Here is an 11,175-nt window from a genome sequence, read left to right as displayed (position 1 = left end):
AGAACTTCTGCATTCCTTTTTTGTTTGTTTGTTTAGGTAAAAGTTACTATAATATAAAATTCACAATTTTAACTTAAGTATACATTTACATGGCCTCCAGTACATTCACAGTGTTGTGCAACCATTACCACTGTTTAATTGCAGAACATTTCCATCATCTCAAAAAGAAACTCTGTATCCACTAAGCAGTCACTCCCCAGTGGTTTTAATTTGCATTTCCCCAATGACTAATGATGGTGAGCATCTTTTCATATGTTTATTGGCTGTATCTTTTCTTTGGAGGAAATGTCTCTTCAGATTCTTTGCCCTTTTTTAAATTAAGTTTTTTGTTTTGTCACTGTTGAGTTGTAAGTCATTTACATATTGCAGATCCTAGACTCTTATCAGATGTATTATTTGGCAATATTTTCCTTACTTCTGTGGGCTGTCTTTTCACTTTCTTGACAGTATTCTTTGATGCACAAAAGTTTTTAATTTCGATGAAGTCCAATTGATCTATTTTTTTCTTTTCTTGCTTATGCTTTTGCTGTCATATCTAAGAATCCATTGCCAAATCCAATGTCACGTAAAATTACTCCTACGTTTTCTTTTAAGAGATTTAATTTTTTAGCTTTTAAATTTAGGCCTTTGATTCATTTTGAGATAATTTTTGTATATAACGTAAGGTAAGGGTCCAATTTAATTTTTTTGCATAGGTCATCCTTTTTTCTATCTGTGTAGCATTCTGTTCCATTCTTTGTTTAACCAGTTTTATACTCTGTTCTATGACTTGGGTTACCACTAAACTTTACTATTAAAGGTGAGGAAAACAATACATATTCTTTTATATAACCACTCCCTACATATCAGCACATATTTGTAGGCTGAATTCCTAAAAGTAGAATTGCATGATCAAATACTGATTGCCTAATGGGTCTCCCTGGAGGCTGACTGGATGTGCATGACCTCCATCACTGGTTGAGAATGTATTTCCCCACACTCTTGTAGATCCTTGCAGGTTTTTGCCAACCAGATGGGGAGTTTTAATTTGGAACTTTCTTATTATGAGCAAGGGTGTACACCTTTTAATATATTTTAAGATATTGTTATAATTTCTTTGCTATGAGCTTTTCATGGCCTTTGCCTATATTTTCTGTTGGCTTTTGTTTTGTAGGAGATACTTAAAAAGCAAGTGATGTCTGTTTGTGATATGTTTATTATTTACCCATAGCCTTATTAATAGCATCGTTTTCCTTCCCAGGAAAAAAAATAATGTATTCAAGTGCTTCAGTTTTCCTCTCTAAGACTTTTAAATAATTGCTTATGATAGTCTTCCCCATTCCAATATTGTAATACTATTTTTCTTGTGTTTTTATGATTTCAGTGTATCATTTAATCTTTGATATAGCTGGCATTTATTTTGTCACGTGGCATGAGGTAGGGATGCATTTTCTCCCCTAGTTAATTTAGGTATTAATAGTTACTTCTCAGGTCAGATATCTTGTTTCCCACAGAAAATAAAGCAGTAAAAGTCAGTCCTAACCTGAGGGAAGTCCAAACTCTCTTCACTGCTTGGTCCTGGCTGGGAAGGACATCTCTGCATTGGAATCAGGGGTTGGCCTGTTCTTGGCCTTTCCCACTTGAGGAAACATAGAGCATTGGTTAAGTGCAAGAGTCCAGAGGCAGATGGATGGAGTGAAAGTGCTGCTCTCTCACCTAGTTGTATGACCCTGGTCAAATGTTCTAACCACTTTAATGTCCTTTTTCCTCATCTGCAAAACAGGGATAATATCAATATCTACATCATAAAATGGTGGTGAGAATTAAACAAAGTCCTGAATGTTAACTGCTCTGTACAGAGCTTGGCAAGGGAACACAAGGGAGCTGCTGCCATTGTCATTGTCACCATTAATCTCTCCACCACTTTCTGGATGCTTGGTGATGGCTCCAATCTCAGGCCTGCGATTTCTGAAGTCTGGAAAGTGCTGGCTTCCTTTCCTCCTTCCCAGGATAGAAAGCTGACCTTGGGCTCCTCCCCTTGGCCCGGCACCATCATTCAGCCAGTCTTCTTCCAGGGCAGCAAATGACCTCAGGTGTTTAGCCTGGGCCACCCTAGGGGAATTTGGAACTTTTGTGTGTGTGTGTTCCAGCTATTTCTCAGTCTTTTTAATTAAGTGAAATCAAATTAAAACACAAATCAAGTGATCCCTGAAGGGAGATGAGATCTCACCAAGAGTTGGCACCAGGGAGTCCTAGAGAATTACAAGCAAAGTAGCTTGGCATGTTGCAGGTGGTAAATGGAATTGAGAGTGTGAAAGTGAATATATAACCCCAAACTCATGATTTTCTGGTAGACCAGGACCCCTGGGCCCTGATTCCCTGAGCAGAGCTTCATCTTTGCCAACATAGTTCCCAGCCCACTCTCTCATCAGGTTGCAGTGTCAAGGGGACAGGAGCCCTTGGCTCCTCCTTTTATTTATTTATTTTTTAGATGGCTCATAAAGCCTCCTCCTTTTTTGAGGAAGGGGTGTCAGACTCAGGGAGGGTTCCTGCTACAAGGCCACTGGCATCACCCTTGGCTCTGCTCGGAGACGCCTCCAGGCAGTGATGTTTCGGTTGCTACAAGTCTGGAGCTGTATTATACCATGTGTGTCAGGAGAGCAATTGACAAATTGGCCCTGGTGAGGTTTTAGTAACCATGACTTTCAGTTATTTTGTCATCCCCCCAGGGGGAAGAGTGGGTCCTTTTCTTTGACTGCAGCACAAAGTAGGATGTATGCTCTCCTATCACCTGTCTCAGCAGCAGAGCAGGTCCACTGGCCATAGGGGACCAAAAGCTGGGGAGGGGCTGAGTCTTGTGCCTTCATGCTGTCCTTTCTGCTGCAAGTGAACCCCTTACCACTTCAGCCTGGTATCCATGGCTGTTCTCAGCAACTTCCAATCATTACTTTCAGTTATTTTGTGACCTTTGATGAGGCGGCTACTACTTTCTCCTCCCAGCCCTTGGTAAGTTACGGATGACACAGTTCAGAGAACAAGAGAGTCAAATTCTTGTGTTTTGGGCTTAAAAGGAGAACTGAAAGCGTTGGGATATGGGGTCCCCATGTTCTCAGGACTGGGGAGATGCCCCAGAAAGGAAGAAAGGTTGGGCTTAGCTGGGTCCTCCAGAGGGGACTCTGCATCCTGCCTGTGACCTGGGGAAATGGTGGTAAAACCAGAAACCACGGGCAGGTGGCGGGAATCTGGGATCCAGTGTGTAGGTGCCTCCCACCACCTGGGGTGTCTGGTTCTGGAGTAGAATGATCTGTCTGGTCATCTTAGGGAAGCTGGCCTGAGGCTGCTTGTGAATTTAATTGTTAGGGGGCTTAAGGCTTAAACAATTTGAGACCCTCTTTAGAAAACAAAATTAGGAATGATAAATTTGAAATGAGGTACAATCAGTGTTTCTTTTGGGGGTGATGAAATGTTCTGGAATTTGTGTGATCATTGGACACTTCTGCAAATATTCTAAAAAACACTGAATTGTCCACTTTAAAAGGGTGAATTTTATGGCATGTGAATTAGTTATAATTAAAAATATATATTGTTAAAAGAATCAGGTAAGGGTTCTAGAAGGGGCTCAAACAGAGCCCAAACTCTGCCTCCCAGTATGGCTAAGAGTGGTGTGGGCAGAGGGCCAGTGGCAGGAGAGTCCTGCTAGTAGCTACTGCGTGGACAGATGGCCCCCTTGAGGACCAGATCCTCCCCTTTCTCTGGCCTACCTCCCACAGCCAGGCCTGAGAGAGCCTCCAGGAGCTTCCATGCAATCCTGGAGGAAACAGAGTGGGAATTAACAGGGATAAGGCTTCAGCTTTGTGAGATGGGACCAGGAAAACAAAGAAGCCACATGTCTTGTACTCCTGTTTTTGACCGTGCCTGTGTATACAAGCTCTGACTTTGAAGGGCTCAATGACCAGGTCTCCCTCTGGCCCTGCAGGTGACGAGGAAGCCGGGAGGGCTGACAAGAGGGACCCCGCTTCTGCCCCTGTGCATTGTTTTTTTTTTTTTTTTTGGATGGAGAAAATGCCTGCAGTCTGGGCAAACAGACGAGGCTCTTTGGAGGCCAGGGATATGCCACTGTCATATTTATAATATAAGGCTTGTTTATCTTGAATCAGACCCGGCTCTGCATAACTTCTGCTCCTCACATTTTGAAGATTCGGGACCAAAACACATTTCAGGGAATACGGAGAAAGCTCTTGTTTGAAAATGAACCAGCAAAATAAATCATTGTGTTTCTGACACAATGCCCACTGCATACTTTTCAATTCTTAGCTTTGGCAGCAACGTTTTTAAAAAGCACACACACAAAACCTATCACATAATTCTTTCTGAAAGGCTCATTCAGCAGGCCTGCCTTTCAGTTCCCAGCCCCCTCTTTCTTTTTCTTCTCTCTTTTTTCCCTCTATTTTAAACCAGCCCTTCTGGTGAGAGGGCAAGTGTACATACAGCCTTTCATTGTGTTTGTAAAACAGAGCCATATCAGTTGAGAAGTAATGATAACATTTGTAGTTATGCAAGCGGAGATAACAGTAATCAGATCTCTGCTCTGGGCTAAAAAACCTAGTGGCCAGAACCTCACAATGGGTTAGGGTGTTATGTTGAAAGGTGAGGGAAATGTGTATATGTGTTTTTGTTTTAGCAAAGCACAGTGTTTCTTTTTTTTTTCTTTTTTTTTTTTTTCTGCTAGAGGATCTCCTAGCTAAAGCCCTTCAGAAACTGATCAGTTAAGGAGACCCTTCCCTAAATGGAGATCTGAGCTTCCCCGGCTCACTCAACTTCTCCTGGCTATTTTTTTCTTGCATCAAGTGATTTAGGGTTTCCTCTGCTTTCCAGCAGGTAATTTGACCTCTCCAGATTGGAAGGAGCTGAGGCTAATGTATTCGCTCAAGCAGGGGCCAGTGGAATGATAGCATCAGTTTGCACTGCTATTTGGATTTTTTAAAAGAAAAGTGTTGTTCTGGAGTTGCCCTTATTCTTTCTGAATCTGATTCCCCTGGGGGGGACGGTTTGTTGCATTTTCCCCCAAACAACATGCAAATGTATTGATACCTGAGAGTTTAAATAGTGGCAAGTCCTGGAAGGTGCAATTTCCAAGGAATGCCAGGCCCCAAACAGCACCCAGGCGTGTATGGATTTGGCATAATGGAGACCAAGGTTCTCAAAATGTGAGCTGTATTTAGAGATCACAAAGCTAATTCCTGATTAGGTGGTGGATATCTGAGTTCCTCTGCTAGTTGGTTTCTCTGATTTCATTTTGGGGTTGCCATTTAGTTATTTTGGTGAGGGGAGGTACCAGCCTTGGGTTCTCCAGATACAGCAAATAATATCTTAGTGTAGACTGATTGTCCCATCATAGAATGGCTGTCAAGAGACATATCCTGACCCTTATCTGACTTAGGCAGAAAGTTGGATCCGCAATAACCATAATTCTCAATAAAACGGAGGCCCAAATATTTTCATCTTCTGTTCTGAAGCGTTCCTACATCTGAAATAAAATGCAGGTTTTTCTATGTTTCTTCTGGATACTCGAAGAAATGCTCCACTTTGCTCTCCTTTCCTTCTCATATTTACCCAGAAAAGAAACTGGAAAAAATCTGAATGTAGACATGGAATTGCGAAAGGTAGCCGCATAGTCCGTGCATTGCTTATGGGTACGGGCTGGGGGGCAGGGGGACTCGTATAAAGAAATACGGTTCTGTTTTATTTTTCAAAGATACATTTTCTTCTCTGTCTCCAGACAGAAGTTTTTGAATTAAAAATTATACTTTGAATGATGTGCAGATGTTGGCATCTCAAAACGAAACACTGTTGTCCTGTGGGTTGCTAAGCAACCTGTGCAACCCAATCAGCTCGGGTTTGAAAATGGAAACAATTCCAAGAGATAAGAAAATGAAGCACCCATCCCTGAGTGTGATGTGGAGGGCTGGGGTAGGATGGACCCTCCCCTTCGCCTGCCTGGGTTAGAAGTGTGGCTCTTGGCCGGGCGCAGTGGCTCACGCCTGTAATCCCAGCACTTTGGGAGGCTGAGGTGAGTGGATCACGAGGTCAAGAGATTGAGACCACGCTGGTACTAAAAATACAAAAAAATTAGCTGGGCATGGTGGCATGCGCCTGTGCTCCCAGCTACTCGGGAGGCTGAGGCGGAAGAATCGCTTGAACCCAGGAGGCAGAGGTTGCAGTGAGCCGAGATTGCGTCACTGCACTCCAGGCTGGTGACAAAGCAAGACTCTATCTCAAAAAAAAAAGTGTGGCTCTTCTGGCTTTCGTGGCTTGAACATGCATTTTAATTTCACTGTGTCAATTCTCATTATCTGTCTATATGGAATCCCCTTTTTGGTTTTCAGAAATAATTAAGTAAAAAGCCCTTCCACTCACTGCATTTTTGGCATTGATAAAGGCATTTGAGGCATTTCAGACAATTCGGGAGCTCGTATCGGAGCAAGTCTTTGAAGATGTCCTTTAGAGACAGCCCTGACAAACAGCGGCAAACACACCAATTAACCCCAGAATCGAAGTCCTGGCTGCTTTAAACTCCCTTCAAAAGAAATTAGCTCTAATGTTAATAAAGTGGGTGTTAGACCATTTTGGAACATCAGCTTCAGCAGAATGAGTCAATTGGAATGGAATTATTACATCATCTTGCCAAGAGGGGAGCCCGGGGCTGGTGTGAATTTTTGTTACAGCCGCTGTCTGAAAATTAGAAAAAAAATTCCAAATCTTAGTTGGAACAAAACTCCCAAGTGGGATAATACAGGTTTATTTTATATATGTATCTTTAATCTTAGTTTTAAAAAATAAAAAAGACTCAGGAAAGGCAGCAAAGGAAGAGCCCGGAAGAGTGTCCTTGAATGTTGGGATTTGTGGTTAGAATGAGGATTGCATTCAAGCCCCGGCCTGCAGTGACAAGGCTCATTGCTAGTTCATCGCTTGCCTGGGGAAGCCTTGGAGCTCACGTTGGGATGCCTCGCTGATTTTCAGATCTCAGGACAGGAAGACCAAGAGCGGCGGGCTCTGCAGGCGGCACCAATGAACAGCCGAGGCCTGGGTGCACGTCTGTCTTGCTCTGATGTTTTCTCACAGAAGAAAAAGGAAACTTTTTTGCTGGGGGAACAGCTTTCATCCGCTGGGGCCACATACTTCCATTTTGTATCATTTTGGCTAAATGTCCATTTCCAAGGGTTACATCTCACTCCTATAATCTCTTTCTTTGAAGAAAGACATGGACCTTTTAATCAATGCAATTGCTGAGAAAAGTAAGTCTGCAGTGTTTGCCCTGCCAGCATGACTGTTTCACAACAAAGTGTAGGAAGAAAAGAAATGTGATCGCAACCTCTGGGTGGCTAAGAAGGATGGCAGAAGGGAACAGTGTTCTGTGTGACAAGAAGCTCAGAGCGCTGGCCATACTTTAAGATGTGGGAGGAGGGATGTGTCTGGGACCACACAAACAAACTCCTCTTCAGCTGTGGAGCACAAGCCGTCGGGGCCTGGATATCAGAAATCCCATCAGAACTCAGCTTTAAGGAGTTACGTGGGTCATCTTGATTGATCCTTGTTGCTCTCCCCACCTTCCCTAGACAGCAGCGACCCAGGGAGGAGAACAAGGCTGCAGGTGAAGTCACTTGCCCAGAGTCACATGAATAATGTGTGCAAAATCCCAGTTCTCTTGCCTTAGCGGGTCCCGTATTCTTCCTGCCACACAGAGAGCGATTGTCCCTGAGGTGTCCCTGAGCTCAGGGCTTTGAAGCTGGCAATGGTGGGGTCAGGCTCTTGTGTTTGTGAGCAGGGCTTTTGCTCACACTCTGCACAACACACTGTTCCCAGACTGGCTGTGGGTTAGAGGCTGCGGTCCTTCCTGGTTGGAGGCCTGGGTGGGAAGTTAGACTCCTGCCACTGTGGCTGAGGCCCTGGCAAACCTTAGAGGCCATCTCCTTCCACGCTGTCCATCTCTGCCTTGTCCATGCATGGTCTCTGACACCCAATAAATGTGAGGCACTGACTTGGTAAGAAGAGGAAAAACCATCAGTGCTAAGCACTGACTCTCTCCGTTGCTTTGAGAGGCTTTTAGGTGTTTTTTCTTTGTTAATCTAGGAAAACTATTAAAAATAATCTTTGGATTCACTTGGGAGAACTGGGCCATCTTAGTCTCATTTGGTATCCCGGCCCGTTCTTTTGCCTGCTCCGTGGGGGATGCCCAGTCCTCTGTACAGTGGTTCATCAATTCAAGTGTCCCAAAATGTAGATTCCATTATTTAGCTAAATTCTCAACTTAATGTCTATTTTGAACTTCAGGATGACAGAAATCAATTCTCTGTCAATTGAGAGGAAAGTTCCTCTGTTTCTGGGGTTGGGTCTGAAAATTCAGGGGCTCATGAGGTCACAGGGCCAGGCCCTTAAGAGTGGACCTACTCATGCCGATGTCTACTGAGTCGTCAGTTGCCCCTCCCGGCCCATGAAGGTCGCGGCTCAGCTGGCCTCGTTCCCTTTTGTAAGTCTGCCCCAGGGATGAAGGTTGTCTGTGCCATGTTGTGGTGCCCCAGAAACATCTGCTGCTCTCACACCTGTCTAAGAAGCCAGGGCTCTGTCTGCCTAGACAAAGTGCATGCATTTTTTGAAGCTTGGCCACATTCTTGGGAGCTCTACCCAGGACATAGTATATCAATTCTTTTACCCAGGGTTCCAATAATCATTCTCAGATTTTGTCATCTTTCTTCTACACTCATGTCTGAGAGTATGTGTATATGGGAGTGTGGTTTGGGATTCCTCCTTACAGACCCACCATTGTCTCCGTTAACTTCCCTTCTAAATTCCTTTTTCCAAACCTGGGAATCTTTATTCACTATCAAGAGTATCAAGGGCACTCAGACTCCTTGTTCATGCCCTGGTCTGGTCCTCTGAGGTCTAATCTTTTGAGGTTCCTTTTCCTTCTGCTTTCTGACTTAAAAAATTATACACACATACTGTTACTGAGATATCGTTTACATACCAAATAATTCACCCATTGTAAGTGTACAGTTGGATGAGTATTCATAAATTTATAAGTTGTACAGCCATTAGCACAATCCAGGTTTATAACATTCCCATAACTCCCCACATTTTCCTGTGCTCATTCTCTGTCAGTCCCGCTTTCATATGGCCCCAGCAACCACTCATCTGTGTTCTGTTCCTATAATGTTGCCCTTTCTAGAAATTTCATGTGACTGGTATCATATATAACGCTTAGTCTTAGGTATCTGGCTTCTTTCTCTTCTAGTGTGTGTGTGTGTGGTGTGTGTGTGTGTGTGTGTGTGTGTGTGTGTATTTTTAAACTCCCTAGATGATTCTGACTCAAGTGTCTAAAGACAAAATTTGGGAAACAAGAGTTCCCATTTAAGAAGTCTGGCTTGGCCGGGTGAGGTGGTTCATACCTGTAATTCCAGAACTTTGGGAGACTGAGGCAGGCAGATCACCTGAGGTCAGGCGTTCAAGACCAGCCTGGCCAACATGGCAAAACCCTGTCTCTACTAACAAAAAAACTAGCCAGGCGTGGTGGCAGGCACCTGTAATCCCAGTTACTTGGAAGGCTGAGGCAGGAGAATCACTTGAACCTGGGTGGCGGAGGTTGCAGTGAACCAAGATTGCACCATCATTGCACTCCAGCCTAGGTGACAAGACTGAGACTCCATCTCAAAAAAAAAAAAAGAAGTCTTGCCATTGAAGGAGGGTACAGATGTGATAGTGGCTGGCGGTGGCAAGGGAGGGAGGGAAAAGTTTGTTTGTTTTAAGATGTAAGAGACTTGAGGGGCTTAAATACTGATAAAAAGAGTCAGAGAGAGAGAGAGGTTGAGGATCCAGGGTGGGGATGCAAGTATGGGGTGATGAGCTGACAGCATGGGGCTTCTAAGCTGGGGAGGGGTTGTCTCTAGAACCTGGGTGAAGATGCTCCTCCTGGACAGGAGGACTGGGCTATCTCTCTTTTGGTAGGAGGGAAGGGGTAAAGAATGGGCAGCTTTGGAGATGTGGTGGACCTTGGGGACATTTCCCTCCAGCAAAGGATACTTGTTTCTCTGTTATCTGCTAAGAGCAAAGAGGGTGGAGAGAAGGAGGATGTTTGAACAGAATACAAGTTAGAAGTAATTATTATGGAGAATGGAAGGTTGAACTGACCAAAGAGATACATACAGCTGTGGTGCCAGGCAGAGTGAAAGGCCCAGGTGATGTTTGTGGCTGTGACTGCAGGATGACACTGATCTCTTCGAATGTGGCCTTTACTCAACAATACTGGGCAGGTGTGGTGAACATGGACCATTGGGTAGTTGTGGTATTCAAGTGTTACCTGGTGACAGCCATGGAAGGATAATGGGCAAGGAATTTGGGATGTTGGTAGGAGAGAGTTTGAATAAATCTGCGCTGAATATGGAAAGTAAAGAGAAGGAGGGAGCGGAAGAGTGAACGGAAAATGGGACAAATACGTGAAGTTTTGGGAGTCACCGAAAGACCAAGTCAGAGGGAAGAGAGGCAGTGATCTGAAAGACAGAGATCTGAATTTGTGATTTCAGAGGTGGGGCACTCTGCAGTGAAGGCCATGGGACAGCTGAATGGGAGTGGAGAATCAGGCTAGTGGAAATGGATGGTCAGGGATTTGAGCAAGCAGGTGTAGGAGTTGATGTTTGTCCCCTCCAAACCTCATCTTAACATGTGATTCCCAATGCTTGGAGATGGGGCTTGGTGGAATGTGTTGGGTCATGGTGGTGGGTCCCTCATGAATGGTTTGGTGCCATGTTTGTTGTAATGAGCGAGTTCTGTCTTAGTTCATGTGAGAGCTGGTTGTTTAAAAGAGCCTGGCACCTCTCTTGCTCCTTCTCTCTCCATGTGATGTGCCTGCTCCCCCTTCCCCTTCCACCATGAGTAAAAAATTCGAGGCCTTATCAGAAGCTGAGCAGATGCTGGTACCATGCTTGTACAATTTGCAGAATTGTGAGCCCAATAAACATCTTTCCTTTGTAAATTACCCAGCCTCAGGTATTCCTTTATAGCAATGCAAAACTGACTAACACAAGGAGGCTGGTCTCCATGCAGAGAAAGCTTCTTATAAGATCATAGTGGGGCTGGGGGCAGAGAGGAGGAGAGGTGGAATGGCCTTATGTGCAGCTTGGGACAGAAATAGGTAGGAGTAAA

This window comes from Cebus imitator, unplaced genomic scaffold, assembly GCF_001604975.1.
Source record: "Cebus imitator isolate Cc_AM_T3 unplaced genomic scaffold, Cebus_imitator-1.0 Scaffold396, whole genome shotgun sequence".
Classification (NCBI taxonomy): Eukaryota; Metazoa; Chordata; class Mammalia; order Primates; family Cebidae; genus Cebus; species Cebus imitator.
This window is presented reverse-complemented; position numbering follows the sequence as displayed.